Source organism: Oryctolagus cuniculus, chromosome 9 (assembly GCF_964237555.1).
Source record: "Oryctolagus cuniculus chromosome 9, mOryCun1.1, whole genome shotgun sequence".
NCBI classification, from domain to species: domain Eukaryota; kingdom Metazoa; phylum Chordata; class Mammalia; order Lagomorpha; family Leporidae; genus Oryctolagus; species Oryctolagus cuniculus.
In genome coordinates, this window is record NC_091440.1 from 130,083,390 (window position 1) to 130,105,948 (window position 22,559).

The following is a 22,559-nucleotide window of genomic DNA, read 5'->3' on the forward strand; positions in this document are numbered from 1 at the left end:
AGAAGTGAAATGGACACTATGAGAAACAATGACTTGATCAGCCCTTGTCCTGACTGTTGAGGAACAACTTACTATTTTATTCCTTTTAGTATTTTTTTGTTCTACTTAATACCATTGGTTGAACTCTGTAATTAACACACAATTATTCTTAGGTGTTTAAATTTAACTGAAAAGTGATCCCTGTTAAGTGTAAGAGTGGGGATAAGAGAGGGAGGAGACGTAGTTTGGCACATGCTCAATCAGACTTGCCACAAACGGTAGAGTTAGAAACGTGCCAGGGGACTCCAATTCAATCCCATCAAGGTAGCTTGTACCAAGGCCATCTCACTAGTCAAAGTGATCAGTTTCAGTTCATAATTGATCATAATGATAGGATTAGGAGTCAAAGGGAGCACATAAACAAGACTAGTGTTTGCTAATACTAACTGACAGAATTAAAAAGGAAAGAACAATCCAACATCCAGACTCATAGAATGGCAGATGTCCTGAACAGCACTCTGGCCTCAGAATCAGCCTTTAAAGCATTCAGATCTGGCTAAAAAAAACCCATGAGAGTATTTCAGGCATGGAAAGCCAAGACACTGGCAAAAAAAAAAAAAAAAAAAAAAAAAAAAAAAAAAAAAAAAAAAAGGCCTAAATGAAAGATTTCTGTGAGTGAGATCCTAGCGGAAAGAATGGGCTATCAAAGAAGGAGGTACCTTTCTCTGAAGGGAGGAGAGAACTTCCATTTGACCATGGCCTTATCTAAATAAGGTCGTAGTTGGCGAACTCAAGATTCTTCACAGCCGTGGCAGCTCATGACAAGAGCCTCGGGTGATTACTGACACCATAAACAAGAGTGTCAGTTGTTAAATCAACAACAGTAGTGTCACTGTGCACCTACTCCCCATGTAGGACCTCTGTCCTTAATGTGTTGTACTATGCAAATTAACAGTAAAGCTAGTATTTAAATAGCACTTTATACTTTGTGTGTATGTGTGGTTGTAAACTGTTGAAATCTTTACTTAGTATAGAGTTGATCTTCTGTCTATAAAGAGAATTAAAAATGAATCTTGATGAAGAATGGGATGGGAGAGAGAGTGGGAGATGGGATGGTTTGCGCGTGGGAGGGCAGGTATGGGGGGAAGAACTGCTATAATCCAAAAGTTGGTAATTAGAAAATTTATATTTATTAAATAAAAGTTTTTTTAAAAAATAAAAAACTAATCTAAAAAAAAAGAATGGGAAAGAAAGAGGGATGAGAAAGAAGCGCAGGAGTATTGGAGGGAGGGAGGTGGGGGGAAGAATCCTCATGATCCCCAATCTGTATATATGAAATGCATGGAATTGTAATCCATAAAAAAATCAAATAATTAAAGAAAAAAGAAAGTGAGTATGGGCCTGAAGTTCAAAAAGAAAGAATAAAAGAAAGAGAGAGAGAGAGAGGAAGGGAGGGAGGGAGGGAGGGAGGGAAAGAGAGAAAGAAGAAAAATAATGCTTTTTTGTCTATCAAAGCTCTTTGGTAGAGCAGTTGTTATAATTACAATAGTTAAGGGAGATCAGTCTAAGTTTGAATAGATCTATCACCTACTTAGGTTCGTTTCTTCCTTCATAAAATGAGTATAATAAATACACATACGTTGTTGGTGGATGGGAATATTAAATGTAGAAATACTTGTCTTCAAAAAGCATAAATGACCTGGTGAGGCCTCACAGAGTAGGCCTCCTACACTTTCTGCACTAAGCCCTGTCCCCCTTGTCTTCCCTTCTCTCTCATTTTCCCCAGCATTAACAGCTCCCTTCTAACCTGCTATATTGACTAATTGACAAATACAGATACAGAAGGCTTCAAAAATTCATGGACTCAATTTTTCCAGGAGCTTCCTGAAATCCCCTAATATATTGTCACTCCTGTTTCCTACAGAAGCATAGATCCTTACCACCTGCTGTGGCTGAATGGATACCCTCTACAATACAGGTGTTGCCAAGGTGATAGTATTGAGAGGTGACCCTGTGAAAGGCAGAGAGCCCCAGGAGCTTCCTCTCTCCTGAAAGGAGATAGGGCCTTGTGAAAAATCCTGCTTCACTGTTTACCTTACTTTCTTGGTCCTCCATTGTGCAAGCCGGGCACAGGAAGGCTCTCAACAGGTGCTGGAGCCTTGAACTTGATGCCAGCCTGGGTGCTGTAACTAAGTAAGAGTTGTTCTTTGCAGATTACCCAGTCTCAAGCATTCTCTTCTAGCAGTACCAAATGGATAAAACAATGCTTACTCTGCTCTTGGTGCTGTTTCCACTAAATCTTAGGAATTCTTCATTTGCTTTGGGAGGGGGAGAGTTTTTTTCAATTTCTATTTTTAATGGATACATGACAGCTGTATGTGTTTATGGGTATTGTGTGATGTTTCATGGTATTTCCAGGTGTTGTAGACGTTATGTTACATTCAGTACAGGGTAAACATCGCTATCTCATCAAACATGTATTACCTTTTTCTGATGAAAACTTTCTTGTAGCTTTTATATATAAATATATACTAAATTTTGTTATCTCTAGTCACTCTTATTTCTCCTAACTGTAAGTTCATACCCATTAATTAGCCTTTCTCATCCCTCCCTATCCCTCTCTCCCCAGGCCCTAGGTGTCACCACTCTATTCTCAACTTCCACATCAAACTTTTCGATTCCACATATGAGAGACATCAGGCAGTAGTTGTTTTTCTCTACCTAGCTTATTTCACTTTGCATACTAACTTCCATGTTGCTGCAAATGGCAGGATTTCATCCTTTTTTAGTCTAAATAGTATTCCATTATTTGTGTATCACGTTTTCTTTGTTCATGTGTGATGGACACTTAGGTTGTTTCCATCTGGGGGCTGTGGTGCACAGAACTGAAGTAAATATGGGGGTGCAGATGTCTCTTGAACAGACGGGTTTCATTTCTTCTGCGTATCTGCCCCGAAGTGGGGTTAGTCCTCACGTGGTCATCCTGTTCTCAGTGTTTGGAAGAACCTCACACTGCTGTCCACAGCGCCTAGTTTACACTTCCACCAATGTTATGCAAAGGCTCCCTTTTCCCCACTTTGTCCTCGGCCCTGGTTATCTGTTGTGTTTTTTAAAATAGCCATATAGCCATTCCAACTATAATGAAGTGGTATCTCTTGTTCATTTGATTTGTATTTCCTTGATGATTAGTGATGCTGGCCTTTTGTTGTATCTTCCTTTGAAACGTGTCTGTTCAGATCTATTATCCTTTGAAGATATTGGATTATTTGGTCCTGTACTTGTACTATTGAGTTCTTTTTACCTCCTGGTTATTAACTCCTTGCGAGATGTATGGTTTGCAAATATTTTCTCCCATTCTGTGCATTGTTTCTTCATTCTATTGATAGTTTGCTTTACAGAAGCTTTTAAGTTTAACGAAATCCCACAAGTCTAGTTTTCCCTATACTTCCCACACTTTGGGGCTTACCTGTGACATCCTTGACAATTGCAATATCCTGAAGTGTTTCTTTTATTTTTTCTTCTAGTGGTTTCAGGTTTTATATAATCTGTTTTCAGTTGATTTTTGGTGTGGTACAAGAAAGGGGTCTTGCTTCAATCTTTTGCATGTGGATATCCATTTTTTTAAAAGATATATTTATTTATTTGAATGGCAGAATTTTATATATATATATATACACACACACACACACACACATATATATATATATATATAGAGAGAGAGAGAGAGAGAGAGAGAGAGAGAGAGAGAAGGAGAGACAGAAAGAGAGAGAGATCTTCCACCTGCAGGTTCACTCCCCAAATGGCCACAAGAGCCAAGGCTGGGCCAGGTGAAAGCCAGGAGCCTGGAACTTGATCTGAGTCTCCCATGTGAGTGCAATGGCCCAAGACTTGGGCCACCTTCCACTGCTTTCCTGGACACATCAGCAGGGAGCTGGATTGGAAGCAGAGCAGCTGGGACTAGAACCAGTGTTCAAATGGGATGCCTGTTCACTGGCTTAACCCTCTGACCTCAGAGGTGGTCCCAGGAATGCCTTGATATGTAAAGAATAACTTTGCTGGGTACAGGATTCTTGGTTGGCAGTTTTTCTTTTTCTTTCAGTATAATGAAAGTCTCATCCTTCCCACTCTTGGCCTGTAATGTTTCTGCCAGGAACTCTGCATTCAGATAAATTAGGACATCCTTGTTCGCTATTTGTCTTCTTGCCCCCTCCCCCTTAGTGTTTTGAGAATTCTGTGTTTATCATTAAACTTGTATGTCTTGGGATAGACCTGGATGAGTTGCATCCGACAGGTGATCTTTCACTGTTTTACCTTCCTTTATCTATGCAGTTGTATCTTTCTCCAAGTCTGAAAGTTTTCTGTTATTATCTCTTTAAATGTTTTCTATTTTCAGGAACTTTTCAGGTTCCTCTTGAACTGTAAAGACTCATATGTTTACTCTCACAGTGCTCTCCCAAAAGTTATTGTAAGCTTTCTATAGTCTTAGTTTTTCCTTTTTATGCTTTATATATTCAGATATCCATCTTTGAAAACACTAAGTTTTTCTTCTCTTTGATCTGTTCTGCTACTGATGCCTTCTGTCATGTTTTTAAATTTTGTTTAGTGTACTTTTCAAGGATTTCTGTATGATTTTTTTAAAAAAGTACTTCTATCTCTCTATCAAGTTTCTTTATTAAACTATTAAGTCTTTTTTCTGTGTTTTCCTAAAGCTCATTGAGTCTCTTTGAACTCTACATCTAGAAACCTGCAGACATCAGTTTCTATCTGTTTGGATTTGGAAATGTTTCATTTATTAGGTGAAATTATGGTTCCTGGAAGTTATTGGACCTTTTCACATATGCTGTCATCTATGTTCATTGAAGGGTTAGAATCTGTTTTCCAGTCTGTGTATTCTGGATTTCTGTGGACCTGCCTTCCACAGTGTGCTTGTTTTCTGTGCATGTGTAGACACTTCTGCTATGTCAGCACTAGATAGCATCCTAAGCAAGGGCTGTTGCATGTCTACTTTGTGTGTCTTGTCATTGTTCTAGCACCAGAGGGCTCCTCAAAACTGCAGAATGAGCTGGGAAAGCCTCTGAAAAGGAGTAGTTTGTTCCCATAAGTCTCTCCTGGGAACTCTTCCTGGACACTGCTTCCACAGTCAGTAGCCTGTCATGAGACACCACAGGGTTCTGCCTGCCTCTGGGCCTCACCTTAGAGGGACCAGCCCCAGTTTCCTATGCAATATTGTCCTTTTTCTTCCTCAAGTAGACTTTTATTCTATGTGTTGTGCTGCTCTGGGATAGGGATACAGAGTATGGATGATGTGAGCAGTCCTGTGGACACCTATTTCACAGTGCCAGGTTACACCCAGATACCAGCGCCCACAGAGTCCAGCATAGCATGGGAGCAAAACCAAGGCCCACGTGACTATGCACTGCCTACTGCTGTGGGGGACTCACATTCCAAGGCCACTGTAGCCAGTTGTGGGTAATTCTGGCCAGGATATCAGTCCAGTGAATTGGGGCCACAGGACTTCTCTTAGTACTGAGGCTGGTCCAGGGTCTCCATACATAGGCACTGGCTTGGGGACAGGGATCTTTAGTATCCACCCATGTGGGCTTTACCATCTGAACACTCACTTCCCACCCAGCCCTATTCTTACTTTCATGCTGTACTATCCAGCGGCTGGAGTCATTATCCTTGCTGTCTGCCTGGAGCTTGGGGAGTGGTGGTGAAGGCCCTCCCTTGGCTTCCCAGGCTCACGTGAAACTGGATTGCAGCTGAGTTTAGTAACTGCAGGAACTGGGCAGGCCTGCAGGTACATGCCAAGCCCTTGCAAGATGGTGGTGATATGGACCAGAATTAATCTACCCTACAGGACACAGGTAACCACTTAATGCTGGAACAGACAGAGCAGCTCCATCCGTGAGCACAGGCCTGAGGATGGAGGTCTTTGTGGGTTTTACCTGGTGCTGGGTCTTACCACTGCTACCTAGCACTAAGCACCAAGGAAAAATCTTTTACTGACTTTGGTACCCTACTCTCCTAGCACCTGGAGTCTTTCTCTGTCTTCCAGAGATGGTGGGAAGGGTGATGGAAGCAGCCTCTTGGCCACTTGGCTAAGGATGATCCAAAGGCTCAGTGTGCAGGTACTAGCCAGGGGGCAGTGGCCATGGGTCTCTGTCCAGCACCAGGGTAGACTGGTAGACTTAGTACTGTGTTTCAAGTTTAAGGTCTGGACTTAATTCCCTGTTCCTCTCTCAAGGAGGAGACAGTGTGTATATCCAAGCTGTGCTGCATGGAGCCGGGGAAGGGATGATAATGGACGTCTTTGTTGTTCCTGCCTTTTTCAGTGTGTCTTATTACACTAAAACCAGACACTGTGGCCTCTCACCCGGCTTCCATAGCTCCTGTACAGGTGGATTGTAGGAACAGTTGTTTGCACTGGTGTCTGCAGAAAGATGATCACTGGAGTATCTGATTAGCTGCCTGTTCTGCGTTTGAATATTCAGTTCAGAACTATTTCTTCTACAGGGTTATCTTAGCCAATCATTTCTCCCTTAAACATTGCCCTTTCTTCTGTGTGTGCTCCTATTTTAGTAGCAAGAACACAGAAGTATAAAGACATGTAACATGTATTTTTAAAGTTGTTGCATGAAAGAGCACTGACCTAGAATTTTACCAACATGGGTCAAATTGCGTATTTAACACCAACTATTTGCTTAAGTTTGAGCAAATCACTCAATCTAGACTTCATTTCCAGAATGTGAAAGACACAGAAACTTCCCTTCCATTCACTGACTTTAGGAATTACAATGTAAAACATGAGTTGTAGTTATTCTTTCTCTGAAAATACCCAGTTGTCACAGATTCACCACGTATAGTCCCACCCCCTTAACCCAGTATCAGAGGAGACCCCAGCGGTAGTTGTTAATGATCCGTCAGGCTAGTTCCATGTGTACTGGTGAGAAAGACTGGCAGTGTCTCAAGGAAAGTGAAGAAACAGTGTGGCTCCCTGCCTTGATTCTGCACCAGGAAAGGAGTTTGCATGGCTGCCCATTGCTCTCGGCAAAATTCTGGGAGCACACAGAAGAGAAATATGGCTGATGTAGCTGATATATGTGGGATGCATATTAACCCTACAGAAAATGATGTAGAAACATCGGGTTTCCTCTTTCCTGTCCTTCATAGCCTAATTATCCATGGATATTTATTAATATTTGAAATGAATCAAATTATAAAAGTATTTTAGCCAAATGAGGTGATAGTAGAGGCAGGGTTCTTTAACTTCTCTCTCCATCCAGTTGGTGGCTTTTCTAATCTGAGACAAGGAAATCACCTCTCTTATCTTTTTTGAAGATTTATTTATTTGAAAGTCAGAATTATACAGAGAGAGAAGGAGAGGCAGGAAGAGAGAGCGAGAGAGGTTTCCCATCTGCTGGTTCACTCCCCAACTGGCCACAATGGCCAGAGCTATGCACATCTGAAGCCAGGAGCCAGGAGCTTTTTCTGGGCTTCCCACACAGGTGCAGGGCCCAAGGACTTTGGCCATCTTCTACTGCTTTCCCAGGCTATAGTAGAGAGCCGGATCGGAAGTAGAGCAACTGGGCCTCGAACCAGTGACCACATGGGATGCCGGCACTGCAGGCAGCAGCTTTACCTGCTACTCCACAGCGCCAGCCCCAATAACCTCTTTTCTGCACTTAAGTTGCCACATGTCAAAGTGAAGATAGTGATAATAGCCACCATCTAAGGTTATTGTACACACTCGATTATTGTTGGTTGGTAAGAATAGTTTTCTTTAATGGCTTCTTTTTTAGTTGCCTGATGGCCCCTTGCTAAAATCCTAGATCTGACCCCATACTTCTTACCTAAAGGAAGAAACTTGCCTTATGGCTTTCACATCTTTGCAAGATCACAGAGAACATATACCGGGGCCAGCATTGTGGAGTAGAACGTAGAGCCACTGTCTGCAACATCAGCATCCCAAATCCTGGACCCAAGTCCTGGCTGTTCCACTTGCAATCCAGCTCCCTGCTCATGTGAAAGCACCAGAAGGTGGCCCACATGCCCAGGCCCTTGCCACCCACATGGGAGACCCAGAGGAAGCTTCTAGCTCATGGTTTCAGATGGCCATTGCAGCCATTTGGGGAGTGAACCAGCAAATGGAAGATCTCTTTTGCTTTCTGTCTCTACCTCTCTTTCTGTAACTCTGACTTTCAGGTAAATAAATACATCTTTATAAGGCAAGAAAGAAAACACATACCAAGTGACTAGTGTTTCATGCTCTCTGCAGACCACATTTGACTGTTGGGTCTGTCACAGTGCCAAATAGAACTGTCTTTCTGAGTTATCTGAGTATGTGAGGACACACCAAGTATATCAGTATGTATGTGTAAGGATTTGTTTACTTTAGCCAACCAAGCAGTCAGTACACATAATTTACATAGAGAATGTGTTAGATGAAGTGTGTTAGAGCCCACACACTCCAAGCTGCAAGCATCCCAAGCTGCAGTTTAGGCCATTGCACCAACGCCAACCCTGAACGAATGCTGTTCTTGAGGACGGAGACCTAACTGATTTTCTGTGTAAACTTTTCATGTCAGCCAGAGGCAGGAAGGCAACTGAGCTTCAGAGCTTTCTGGATCTGGGCTCTCAGAAGTCGTGAGGCAGGTAACTGGAAGGGATAGATGTTGGAGTCATGACGTGGGAGAATGTGCAGGAGGTTGAATCTACAGCTCATCTTCAGCGGATGCAGCGTTATTGAAAGTAGAAATTACATGCTCAGATTTGGCTTCTTGGGTTTAATGGTGAACTAAAACATGTGGAGATATTGTGCCTGTAGGTTACACCTCCCACAAGGGCACAGTGAAGACTACCAACCTTATCAAGATCCTGTTCTCCACCTGCCCTGCCTCCCAGGTGTTTTCTGGCCTGCAGTGTTGTTACTGGCCACATCCTCTGCATCATCGTCACTTCTTCTGCACCGATCATTAATGCATAAATTTAATATTTTGCCACATGTCTTTATTCAGCCAGAAACTAGCATCATTTTTTTCTCAATCACATGATGAAAAAAAGTCAACATGTTTCAAGTTTGTGGAATAGAGGATGTATTTTATTAAGACTTTGAAATTATTTGATATAAGAGTCTGGGATGTAGGTATCATAATGTATCAACTCCCAATTTAAAAGGAATTCTTCAGGTTTTCTTACTTGGGTTCTTCTGGATCCTGAGTCATTTTTCTTAAATGTACACTCTATGCTTTTTTTCTTTCTTGGTGGGAAAGCAGTAATTGGAAAGTTGGATTTATTGGTTCTGCATTAATCAAAACAACAAATAACCTTAAAGGGAAGCCACTGTTAGATTTTAATTCTTGTTCATTCCATTTATAAAGTTTATGTTCCCTTTGAAGGAATGATATTCCTTTCTTTAAGATTTTTTAATTTGATTTTATTTATTTGACAGGCAGAGTTACAGACAGTGAGAGAGAGAGACAGAGACAGAGAGAAAGGTCTTCCTTCTGCTGGTTCACTCCCCAAGTGGCCGCAACGGCCGGCGCTGTGCTGATCCGAAGCCAGGAGCCAGGTGCTTACTCCCAGTCTCCCATGCGGGTGCAGGGGCCCAAGCACTTGGGCCATCCTCCACTGCCTTCCTGGGCCACAGCAGAGAGCTGGACTGAAAGAGGAGCAACTGGGACTAGAACTGGTGCCCATATGGGATGCCAGCACTGCAAGCTGGAGGACTAACCTGGTGTGCCATGGCACCGGCCCTTTAAGATTTATTTATTTATTCATTTATTTATTTGTAAGGCAGAGTGGTGGAAAGATAGGGAGAGACTGATCTTCCATCTACTCGTTCACTCTATAAATGCTCACAACAGCCATGGCTGGGCCAGGTGGAAGTCAAGATCCCAAAACTCCATCCAGGTCTCCTAAGTGGTTGGTAGGGACTCGAGTACTTCAACCATCACCTGCTACCTCCCAGGCATGTTAACAGGAGGCCAGATCAGAAGTGGAGGGATTTGATGCTGGGCACTCCAATATGGGCTGCAAGCATTCCCAAGCTCCAGTTCACCCCGTACCACAACATCAACCCTGTGTTAATGATGCTCTAAAGGACAGAGATCCTATCTAACTCAACTGTATTTGCTGAGTAGTATTTAAAATCTGAACAACTTCTAATCAGTGCTCAATTTATGTTTAATGAATGATGCTATTTTGTAATTCTCTTCACTTATCATTGCACTTGAATATTGCTAGTCTTAATAAACATGTTATTCAAAAATATGAAAATTTCTTTGTGCTCATTAAAATAAGCATGAAGAAACAAAAACTTCCCCAAATCTCTCTTCCTTGGAGTTTCAGATGCCTTCACTTTCACAGCTCCCCACGGGTGATGGCGGATCCTCGAGGCAGAGGAATGACAATGGTGAGTGGGCTAGCAGAGTGAGGTTGGCCGCGGTGTGGGGAAGCATCGGGAAGTCCAGGGCGCATTCACTGCCAGTGCAGTAATTAGCCTGCACCTCTTCCCTTGGCTTCTATTGTTTCCATAAACACTCCTCTCCATTTGGTCAGAAAATCAATGATAATAACTCACAGTTACCCAAGCCTTTTTTATCTCAAAGACCCTCTAGCATTTTGCGGTCCAGTCTTCTGTGTTACTCCTCTGCATTTATGCCTTCTCCTGCCTCAGTTAAGTAGAAAGCTAAAGCGACCCATCCTTTTCGGCTCTCCTGCACTTGACATTGTTTGAGGACTGACAACTTTAATCATGCCTCTCATAAAGTAAGTGTAGGAGCTTTCTTGGCATGAAAATAGTCCCAAAGAGCTGTAATTAAAATGAGGTGGCCAATAGGCAGTTTTTGATTACAGCAGGGAGAATCAACTTAACCTTCATGGCATGATGACATAATAGCCAGAGCTGTGTATGTTGCTAACTATGACATGATAGCCCCATTTCAGGGACTGGTAGGGGTGTCACTACTCCATCCATGTATCGGAATCAATTAGACCGATATTCTGGCATTCTTTACCATCTGACTTCTTACACAAATGAAAGTGGAATGCAGTAAGGTTGCCCATAAGAGGAAGGAAAAGGAAAGCAAGTTCCCTTGCTAACAGTTTATAGTTCTGTTGTCTGATTGATGGAAGGATGGACTTGGGCTTAAGGTCATCCAGGTTTGCTGTGTAAGCCAGAATTCTGAATTCCTTGGACATAAAGATTTTTAAAAAATAACTTCTGATTTTCATACACATTACAAGGTCATGTTATTTGTTAACTCCGTCATGGTTGAATATTTTGCAATGTAAAGTATTCTCTCACAAATAACTGAGAGAATTAAGAGCTCTTCTGTGCTCAGATTAATCATTATACCTGCAGAAAACCACTTTGCTCCCACTGGGATTCCAGGGTGTTGGTCAAGGATCATTTTTCTTTTTCTTCCTAAACACATCAATAGAAGTCAAAATTCCAGCTGTTATCTTTAATTACTTGAACAAAAATCTATTATGCAGGTAGTTCAAGTTACAATTAACCCCCTGTAATGACACTAAAATGTCAAGAGGAAAATATGGGATTCCAAGTATGATATACAGTCTGGAGAAAGTGCCCAGCAGGGAGGGCTGCTAATAGATCTATCATTTAAAACTGAGAGAGTGTCCGGGGTTTCTCCTGTGGCCCAGTAGTCTGCTTCATTTCTATGGCAGCAGAATCCTAGCTGGCCATTGATTGGCAGCTTCTTTCTCCTATCCCTCCAATTGGGGTCGATTTCTTACTTTTAGCTTGACAGTGTAAAGGAACCCCACGTCTGTGTTCACCATGAAGACATCTGGGCTACCCCAGTCCTTTCTGTAGGTTTGGAGGTAGTGTTTCTGCAGCTGAAGCCCTGTGTGAAATAGCCAAGCCCTGCCGCGTTTTGCCAAGTCATTTGCAGTACTCCCACTCAGCATTCTAAAGAGCTACCTCTGTCTAGGTACAGGAAATAAACGCTTGGCTTCGTTTGCTATTAATCACACAATTACCAATTAAATACATCCCAGAAATACAGGTGCGATCCCAAATGGCAACGAGCGTGCTCCATGATTGAGAGTTGACATTTTTCCCAGGCTGTTTGGATCCTCAAGCTTCAGGTGTTTTTACACTGCATGTCATGCCACTCTCTCAGCTTCCTGAGTGCGAAGCTGCTGCATTTCTGCCAGCAGCAAATTAATGTGTGGTTCCTGTCAGGGCCTGCGTCCTGAGCCGTGTGACCCCACGTTCTCTCCTCCCGTGTGAAGCGGACAGCAGCACCGTGTTCTGTAGACGGAGTGGCCTGTGAACTCTGACCTGTTAAGTACCTGCATTTCTTCTCCGAGGCTGGTTTTTGCTCTTCTGGGAGATTTGCCATGAAATAAAGCTGCTGAAGGAAAGTTGTACAGTATTTTTTTTTCCCTTCAGTAGTTTCTAGGTCATATGGTAGCTTTGTTCTGGCCCAGAAGCTATTAACGAGTCAGAGTCCCACAGGAAGATAGCTAAGTGGGCCCTGAAGAGACACAGACAGTAAGGCAAGCATCAGCTGAAATGGCACACATTGACTGGGTTCGTGCTACAAGCCAGGCATCAGTCTGAGTGCTTGATATTTTACATTGTGCTATGCCATGTTATTGCCACCTAACTAACCCTTTAGGTAGGGGGTTGTATTTTTTACATATGGCAAGATTATGTATGAATAGTCTTCAAAAAGTTCACAGACGATGCACTTTGTGGGGCGTCTGCTGTGGTGCAGCAGGTAAAACTGCCCCTTATGGGCAGCAGGTGAACCCCAGATACTCCTGATCCAGCTCCCTGCGAATCCACCTGAGAAAGCAGCGGAAGATGGACTCAATGCTCGGGCCTCTGCACCGTGGGGGAGACACAGATGACGCTCCTGGCTGTGGCCTGGCCATTGCTGCCATTGGGGGAGTGAATCAGTGGTTAGAAGATCTCTCCCTCTCCCTCTCCCTCTCCCTCTCCCTCTCCCTCTCCCTCTCCCTCTCCCTCTCCCTCTCCCTCTCCCTCTCCCTCTCCCTCTCCCTCTCCCTCTCCCTTTCCCTCTCCGGCTCTCTCTCCCTCTCCCTCTCCCTCTCTCTCTATCCTCTCTCTCTCTCCCTCTCTCTTTTTTTCTCTCTCCCCCTTCTCTCTTTATCTCCCTCTGTAACTGTGACTTTCAAATAAATTTTTAAAATTCATTTTGTGAGAAGACTGTGCGTGGATTTCAAAAAACGTATCTGTTGATTATACTTTGCTACACACTTGTTGGAGTCCCCTCATACGTCATTTATGCATACACACCTGCAGGCCTATATATCTAGGAGTGGAATACATGTACATGCATGCATGTTCCACACACACATACTAGTACCTGAAGCCACTTCATCTTCCCAGTTGCTTAGTCCAAAAGGCTTAGTCGTCTTTGTTCCTCTCCTTCTCTCCAATTTCGTATCCGCGAGGAAGTGTTGCTGGGTCCTCGGCGTCCGTCTAGGACCTGTCTGCTTCCCTTCTTCACTGCCATCGTTGGTTCCAGCACCAGACATCGCGCCTGGAGGATGAGCCTCATCATGGGTCATCTTTTTCTTGTTCTTTTTTTAACCCTGAGCATTCTGCCAACTTGGCACCCCCTCTCCTGGCAGCACAGTGATCAGTTTCACGCTGAAATCAGACCTTGTCTCTCCTGGGATCCGTAGCCTACAGATAACTCCATTGGTTCTAGGACAACGAAGTCCTTGCAAGGACCTGACAGGCCCTGTGGTCTGCCCTCTGCTGCACCAGCCTCACCTGCTCCTCTCCCTCCTGAGCCATCGCCAGGCACACACCAGACACTTGAGGCCGGCTCTTCAGCGATCCCTTTCTCTGGAGTATTCTGTGTCCACACAGCCACTTGTCTAATGACTGTTTCGTACGTGCTTGTTCAAGTCTTACCATTGTAGTAAGGCAAAATGTTTTCTACTCTTGACCATTGTCATTACAATTTAGAAACAGGTCCACAGATGTATGATTTGCATTAGATTGTATGAATGAATGGTTCATTTAACCAGCGGACTGTCTGTTAGGGTTCAAGAGTCAGTATCTCTCCCTTTGCTTTGCTTATGGATGTAAACCAGGGGTATCCACATGCAGTCTGGGCTCTGTCCACCAGGGAGACAGGGACGATCTTACCCAGGGCTTCCTGTCTTGACTGGCTTTGCCTGGGCTGGCCCTGTGTTTGAAATGAGTGGCTCCCTCTCTTGCTTCATGCAGGCCAGGTTCAACCCTCCCTGGACTGAACCCTCACGGCCTCCAACCTCACTGGATCCCTGATCTAGTTTCTGTTCTCTATGTTCTCATCTCACAACCTTGATATTCAGCCACATCCGGAGTTTTACTGTATTTTTTTCTGCTTACATTGTAAGTACTCAGTAACTACTGGTCTGAATTTGGATAAATGAACGAGTAATTAATACAAGTGTTCCATGTGCCAGGTAAAAGGTTGTGCGTGAGGTTTCTGGTTTCACAAAGCTAATACAAGTGAAATGGTCTGTGTGCATGTGTCTGGACACATACATGCTTTTTCGACCCCAACTTTGGAGTTACAGAAAGTTTATTGCTATCATATCTCACTTCCTTCATCTGCCCACAATGTAAGACGCTGGAATGTTGTATTGTAGGCAGCTTCTGTCTAACGAGTGAAATGCTACTTCTTTTAAAATGTATTTTGTGGAAACTGATGAGCCGTTCTGGTTAAAGAAAGGCTTTTCAGATTTATCAAGTTTCCAGAAGGAAAGCTCTCAATTTAAAACGTCAGAACTCCTTTAAATAAGCTCACTGATAGCGGTCCAAAAGATACACCATCCCTTCCACACAGTTTTCTTTAGCCATTATGGTTGGCCTTGTTCACTCTGGATATATTTTTCTGACAGAGATCAGTTACAGACAGAATGTTTGTATTTTCACTCCAAAAATCCGTATGTTAAGGACTTAATTCTCCGGGGCAGCACTGTGGGTTAAGCCTCCGCCTGCAGCACCAGCCTCCCATACAGGCACTGATTCATGTCCCGGCTGCTCCACTTTCAATCCAGCTCCCTGCTAATGGCCTGGGAAAGTAGTGGAAGATGGCCTAAGTGCTTGGTCCCCTGAGCCCCGGTGGGAGACCTAGAAAAAGCTCCTGGCTCCTGACTTTGGCCTGGCCCAGCTCTGGCTATTGTGCCCATTTGGGGAGTAAACCAGTGGATGGAAGACCTCTCTCTCTCTCTCCCCCTCTCTGTAACTCTGTCTCTCAAATAAATAAATAAACCTTTAAAAAAAAAAAAAGCTTAATTCCAAGTGTGGCTGTTTTTCAAAATAGAGCTCCTGGGGAGGTCCTTAGGGATAGCTGAGGTCATCAGATGGACGCCAGTCCATAGAGATTAGTGTCCGTATGAGAAGTGACACCAAGAGAGCCACACATGCCCACGGCGCCCCAGTGTGCTCTGGGCCAGCCCGGAAGAACCTAATAGACGGCCATGTTGATCTGGGCCTCAGAACCTCTGGAGCGCTGGGAGAAGCAGTGCCTGTGGTTGAAGGCACCTGCCTGCAGTGTTGGGTTGTGGCAGCCCCCTGACGCAGGCACATCCTCTGCTATGCTTGCAGTTAAGGTTTCACAGCACTCATTCTGGGTTCTGTAGATACGTCGCGCAGCTGCAGGGACAGAAAGCAAGCTCGTCCCGTTCCCTCCCTGAAGCTCATATGGCTTAGGCACACTGAGCATTTGTGTTTCTGGAATAACCTGCCCTTTCCTTGTGTGAAGTTTGCTGTCATTGTTCTTGCTCCTCCGTCGTCTTATGGCAGGTTTATACACGAGTCCTCCTCTTTCTTCATCTGAGAAAACAAATGGAACTGTGTGAGAGCTGGCCAGTTCTCTCATCCCCAGTTGTCTAGGGTGAGACGTTAGAGATGTGAAGCCAGCATTTGCAGAGTCCCCCTCCCTCTTTTCCTGCAGGAAAGGTATAACTCATCTCACAGGTGCACAAGGGCGGATGTGGGTGAAATCTCACGTCCTGGAATCCCTGGTTGGGAAGGTCTGTCCTAGGCAGTGTCCTCCTGTTCGTCCCAGTGGTTGGGACTTACCTGACACGAGAAGGGAGAGATGTTGGGGTCACACAGTCAGAAATGACACCCCAGGTTTTCCACGCCAGTGCTTCCTCTGAGAGGCTCTGAGACAGGACTGAGGCTTCGGATGCTGTTGCATTGGCAGTGCCGGGTAAACCCTGAGCTCTGGAAGCTGCCGCAGCTGCCTGTGCTTTCCTGGAGGAATCGGCTAAGTAGGGTACTGTGATATTTTTAAAATCATGCAGGGAATGTTTCCAGGCCTGATCACAGAGCACACATTAAAATGAGTCATGATGATGACCTATACTTGGGGCCATCGAGACAAACAGCCTTAGGGGAAAGGAGCTTCAGAGAAGCAGCTTGTGTGTTCTGATATATGTCATGTTATCCTAATAGACACGAGGCAGGAGGCGCGAGGAGCCGGACTCCCCGAGAGGCTGCACTTGGGAGGCCTGGGGAGGGCGTGCGCTGCTGTCTTGCACTCTGCACGCTGTTCCACACGGGAACAAAAGTGGAAAAGCCCAGGAAACAAAAACCTAACCTTAGAAACTCCAACTTCTAATGGCTCTAGTTTGAATGTAGCAAACCAACCCCTAAGATACGGCGGGAAAATTGGAGACTCTTATAATGGTACTTTAATTATAACAAAAGTGTATGAAAAAGTCCCTTGGTAGCCCTCTTTATTATATCGGGTGTTTAAAAGCCAACGCATACAAAATGAGATGGTTCTTTTGGTACCAAGGGGAGGCTCCGATGGATGAAAACATGCCTAGCGCACAGTAGAGATAATGGTGCCACCTGTTTGCTGATCCTGGAGATATTCTCCCTCCTTTTAGAACGAGAGTTCATTTTCTACCATCGCTTTGTAAGCATGGGGTCATGGGTTGAAATGTGGACAATGCTCTGTGAATAGCAGTATGCTGAAGACAGCTATCTGGGACCAAAATTAAAAATGCAATGAGAAACCTATTTTTAACAGAGGCCAGAAATTCTCTCTGAGACCTTCACACGTAAGAGCTCTGATGCTGCTGCGCAAGCCGCAGGCTCGTAGGTGACCACGGTGGAAGTCGTCTCTCCTGAGCCCTGTGCCATTTGTGAATGCAAATGAGAAACAGAGCTTCCCTTCCATAATTGCACCCGGCAAAGTCAGGATGACAGATTGGGAATCACAGTGAATCCCTTCCAGCGAGCTGGAGCCAGACTGCTTGCCACACACAGTGTCTGCACCTCCCACCTCCGCTCTCGCCTGCACCATTGAGGAGGTACCGAAGCTGCCCAGGTCTTCTCTTTGTGCCTTCTTTACTTCCTAGCTTCATTCTTTCTATAAATATCTGTTAATAGATGGATGAAAAATGCTTTCAAAATAGTACTAGTAATATCGGTTATTATGTTGATAATGTGTGACTCTTCCGACAGTGGTGTAGTGGGTGAAGCTGCCGCCTGTGATGCTGGTGTCCCGTGTAGGCACTGATTCATGTCCCGGCTGCTCCACTTCAGATAGAGCTCCATGCTAATGGCTTGAGAAAAGTGGTGGAAGATAGCCTAAGTGCTTGTGCCCCTGCTACCCATGTGGGAGACCTGGAAGAAGCTCCTGGCTACTGGCTTCAGCCTGGTCCAGCCCAGGCCTTCGTGGCCATCTGGGGAGTAAACCAGCAGCTGGAAGATCTCTCTCTCCCTCTCTCTGTAACTCTGACTTTCAAATAAAAATCTTTAAAAAAAATAGATCAGAGGTTGAATTTACATCTTCTACCAGTGGCATTTTATACTATGGCACAAATTTTTTTTTTATTTTATTGTGTTTCCTAATGCCAAAAGACTGAGGGTAAAACAGTCTGTGTTAATTGGCTTGTGCATCTGTAACAAAACTATAAACGGGGTAGATTTTAGCAGCAGAAATTTATTGCTCACAATTCTGGTGGCTGGGAAGTGCAAGAACTGGCTTAGTCCAAGATTTCGTGTGTGATGGCAAATCACTTTCTGGTTCGTTTATGAGGGTACTTCAAAAGGAAGTGGAAAATGGAATTAAAGGATGAGTATTTTGGGGGCTGGCACTGTGGCGCAGCAGGTTAACACCCTGGCCTGATGCACCGGCATCCCATGTGGACACTGGTTCGAGACCTGGCTGCTCCACTTCCAATCCAGCTCTCTGCTATGGCATGGAAAGCAGCAGAAGATGGCCCAAGTCCTTGGGCCCTACACCCATGTGGGAGACCCAGAAGAAGCTCTGGCTCCTGGCTTAGGATCAGCGCAGCTCCAACCGTTGCAGCTGATTGGGAAGTGAACCATCAGACAGAAAACCTCTCTCTCTCTCTCTGCCTCTCCTCTCTATGTAACTCTGACCTTAAAATAAATAAACAAATCTTCAAAAGATAAATAAAATAAAATATGTGTATTCTGAAATGCATATTCATACAAGGGGGCTTTTATGAAAATATAATGCAAAGAAATATGCAAGGATTTCATTTTTTTGGCGACAAAATGCTCTCATGTTTCAGGTCCATTTTCCTTTTTCTTTTTTTAAAAAAGATTTATTTATTTATTTGAAAGACAGAGTAACAGAGAGAGAGAGAGAGAGAGAGAGAGAGAGAGGAGAGACAGAGAGATCGTCCATCCACTGGTTCACTCTCCAGATAGCCACAGCAGCTGGAGCTGGGCTGGTCCAAGCCAGGAGCCAGGAGTTTCTGTTGGGTCTCCCAAATGGGTGCCAGGGCCCAAGGACTTTAGCCATCCTCCACTGCTTTCGCAGGTGCACGAGCAGGGAGCTGGATTGGAAGAGGAGCAGCTGAGACTCAAACCGGTACACAGATGAGGTGGTGGTGCTGCAGGCAGAAGCTTTGCCCCGAGTGCCACAGCGCCGACCCCGCAGGTTCATTTTCCTTTGCATAGCATCTCTTGCTGTGACCCACACGATGGATCCCACAAAGGGGCTTCCTGGGGCTCTTTTTGTAAGAGCGCCAATCCCGTCCTGGGATAAACCCTCATGATCTCATCACAGCCCCGAGGCCGGCCTCCAAATGGCGTCATTTTGGGCTGTAAGATTTCAGCGTGGGAATGTTGGGGGGACACACACCACAGCAGGTCTCTGCTCAAGTGTGAGGAAGAAAATCTCTAGAAGGCCTGCCTTTAGAAAAAGACTGCTGCTTATAGTTCACTTTTAATATTTAAAGATTATTATAAAATTTCATTAATCAGAATAGACCATTAAAAGCAACACTTATTTGGAACCCAAAAATTAAAGCATCTTGGTTAATTGTCTCTTCCTTCCTTTGTTGCTGTGCTCAACAGTCTACAAAAACTTCAGTTAATTTTAGTAGTCAGTTGGTAGGCATTTGTGCCTATTTGTGCTACAAATTTCATATCTCTGAGCTGAGAGTATAAGTCTTGCTTCATAGGTTTTCTGAGAAGATGATTGAAGTAATAAAGTCAAAACCTTAAAACTCTTCCAGGAATAAATATTAATACTGTGTATTAGTATCACTCATTCATTCAACAAGATGATTTCTCACCTGCTTTGTGCCAGGCACTGTTCTAAGAGTTTGGGACATTAAAGTTGGGACAGTGGATGAGACTCCAGCTGTTAAGAATTATATTCTATTCTGAGGAAGAGGAAGATAGATAATCATTATGTATAATATATGAGAATATTTTTATTTAAAGAATTTTAACAGACATATGCAAATTATATATATTTGTGATATGCTACATATTTCAATATGTATTTACACTGTATATTGTCCATTCTGGGTAAATATAAATACCTATCTTTATGGTAAAAACATCCAAATGTTTATCTTCTAGGTATTTCTTGGATGAAAATAGATTAACATTATCTGTAGTCCCCCTACTGTGCAGTAGGACCCCAAAGCTTCTTATTGCCATGCAGCTATATCGTGTTACCAGCTGGTTAACGTTTCCTTATCTCTCCTTTCCGTCCCAGCTTCTGGATACCACCATTCTATTTTTGTCTTGTATGAGACCACCTTCTCTGTGTAGACTCCACATAGGATTGTTGCTATAGTAAAAATACAAAGGATAGGAAGTGCCAATGACCAGGAATGGGATGAATTTACAACTATAAACAAACAAGTCATGGTAAGGCTAACTGAAAATATATTTAAGGAACAACTTGAGGAAAGAAGTTAGCTGTGCACGCATCTGGCCAGAGAACCACCCAGAGGAGAGGAACAGCCAGTGCAAGGGCTCTGAGGCAGGAGTGCCTGTCACAGGGGAGGATGTTGCAGGAGTGAGTAGCACTGGAGTGTTGTGAATAGAGGACGGTGGTAGGAGGTGACGACAGGGGAGAATGCCCTGCATATCCCTGGGAAGGCTTACACTGAGGAGCACTGGAGTGGATGGCACCCTGTGACGGCTTCCATGTTTCAATGGTAGGAGGAACGCCCTGGGGTGGTGAGACTAGTTAGAAGGGATTGTGTCTGTAGTGAGGGATGAGAGGCTTGCACCCATGTGACTGATGATAAATGTCTGGTTTGTGAATGTATTTCGAAGGTAGAGCCAATAGACCACCTAAAAATGGAATGTGGGATGTGAAAGACGTCCAAAAATATTTGCAAAATGCTTTATTCTAATTTCTAGCTAAAGGAAGCTCTCAGAAATGATCAGAGAGATATTTATTTGAGACACAAAGATCTTGAAACTTGAAAAAGAAAGGAGAGAATTAACCATAAAGATTGGAATGGGCGCTCTGTAAATGTCTTCTGTCTTGGAAATGAGTACCAAAAAGGAAGATTGGGTCATTTTGCGAAGTGTGAAGGGGGATAGTACTAAACCTTTATTTGTTGGCCAATGACTTATACTTAGGTTCTTCCCAGAGACAGAGCAGAATGTAGATGCAAACCCATGGAGGGGGTGAGAATACTTCAGAAGTGAGGTGGTGGAGTTGCAAGCTTCGTGTAGACGGAAACCGGGGTCCGTGGTTATGAATTCCCTTCTACTACTTACTAGATTCAGTTGCTGCATGTGCGAAGTGGGGATGCTGATAAAGGCTAGTACTGGACTCACAAGGCTGTTGTAAGGATGGCGTCAGTTGTTCTAAGGATAATTCTTAGAGTAGTGCCTAGGAATTTGCGTTAAGTGAATGCTAGGTGATTTTTCTGTGTGTGTGTATGTGTATGTGTATGCATGTGTGTGCTTATGAGAGATTGCTTGTTTTATGTTAGTCTTTCACTACCATTTTATACTTCCGTTCGTTACCCAGAAAATTTGCAAAAAGGGCTAGTTTATTAAGAAGTAAGTGGATCAGGCTTTGAATGATTAATGTTCAGCAAATCCAGAAGAACCTTATTCATGTAGCAAAATGCATCTTGTTACTTTCTCTGAGACCAGCATTGCCAAAAAGACCAGATACACCTGAAGTTTCCTCTCCAGCACTCCCCTAGCAGTGGAGAGCCCAGAGCAGATGCAGACGGTGATTTAATGACTCCAAGAAATGTTGTTGTAGCCTTGTGGCAAGGTGGTAGGTCACTGCTCCAGGTAGGGTTACTTGAAAAGGAAACAGAACCCTTAGAATCAACATCCAAGAAAAATAATTTCTAGGCAGTGGAGGAAGTATAGGTGATTATCATCCTTTTCCTGAGATGCCTGTTTTCTGCGGTTCTGGTGTATGACAGTTGTGCAATTGTAAAACCCTCTCCATTGTTTTAATATGCTTCCAGTGCAGGTTGTCACTTCTGGAATTTCAATTTATCTTGCACAAATTATACTCATTATATTTTAATTGACTGTTTGCTCTTTGCCTAGAAATATTGAGGGATACACAGTTCATCTCATTAATAATATACACGGAAGTCATTTTAAAGTGTGTTATTTCTCGAAATCAGTCTTGTGCGTGAAGGAATTCTAGATAGCTCCATCTTAAGAAGTTCTTTGCATGTGTGAATCTCCAACTCCTAAGAAGTACTGTGTTCTGAGACCCATGCCTTTCTTGCAGGATTTATGAAGGACAGAAGAAAGACAAAAGTGCTTGTCCAGGAAGGAAATGCGTTCCTGTTTGGCTTCTCACAGGGACACAGGACTCAGAAACGGCTGCTTCCTGGACTGGGCTGTCCACTGTCACTATCATCCATCACATTCAACATGGGAACCACAAGTGATCAAAAATGCAAAGTGAGCTTCCTTTAATTGTTAACAGTTCTTGCTGTAACTCTACTTTTCTCCTCATTTTTTTTAAAAAAAGATGTATTTATTTGTTTGTTGGTTTGTTTATTTGAAAGGCACAGTGACAGAGAAAGAGGGAGAGGTAGATACAGAACAGATTCTCCGTCTTGTGGTTCACTCCCCGAGTGACCACAACGACCACAGTTGGGCCATTGGAATCCAGCAGCCTTGAACTTCATCCAGGTCTCCCACGTGAATGGCAAGGAGCAACTGCTTGGCCATCGTCTGCTGCCTCCCCAGGTACATTAGCAGAGAGCTGGGCTGGAAGCAGAGTATTAGGCACTCAAACCCATGCTCTGACATGGGAGGCCTCTGTTGCAAGAGGCTGCTTAACCCACTG

At 43.9% G+C, this 22,559-nt stretch overlaps 1 protein-coding gene across 1 annotated transcript in view; it reads left to right on the forward strand.

Moving 5' to 3' along the window:
* Positions 1-22,168, forward strand: part of ALG10B (ALG10 alpha-1,2-glucosyltransferase B) — a 192,327-nt gene extending 170,159 nt beyond the window's left edge. Inside the window, exon 4 of the transcript XR_011379074.1 lies at positions 21,993-22,168. The gene's annotated coding sequence lies outside the window, so the exon portion shown is untranslated. The remainder of the gene's footprint in view (positions 1-21,992) is intronic.
* The last annotated feature ends 391 nt before the right edge of the window (positions 22,169-22,559 follow it).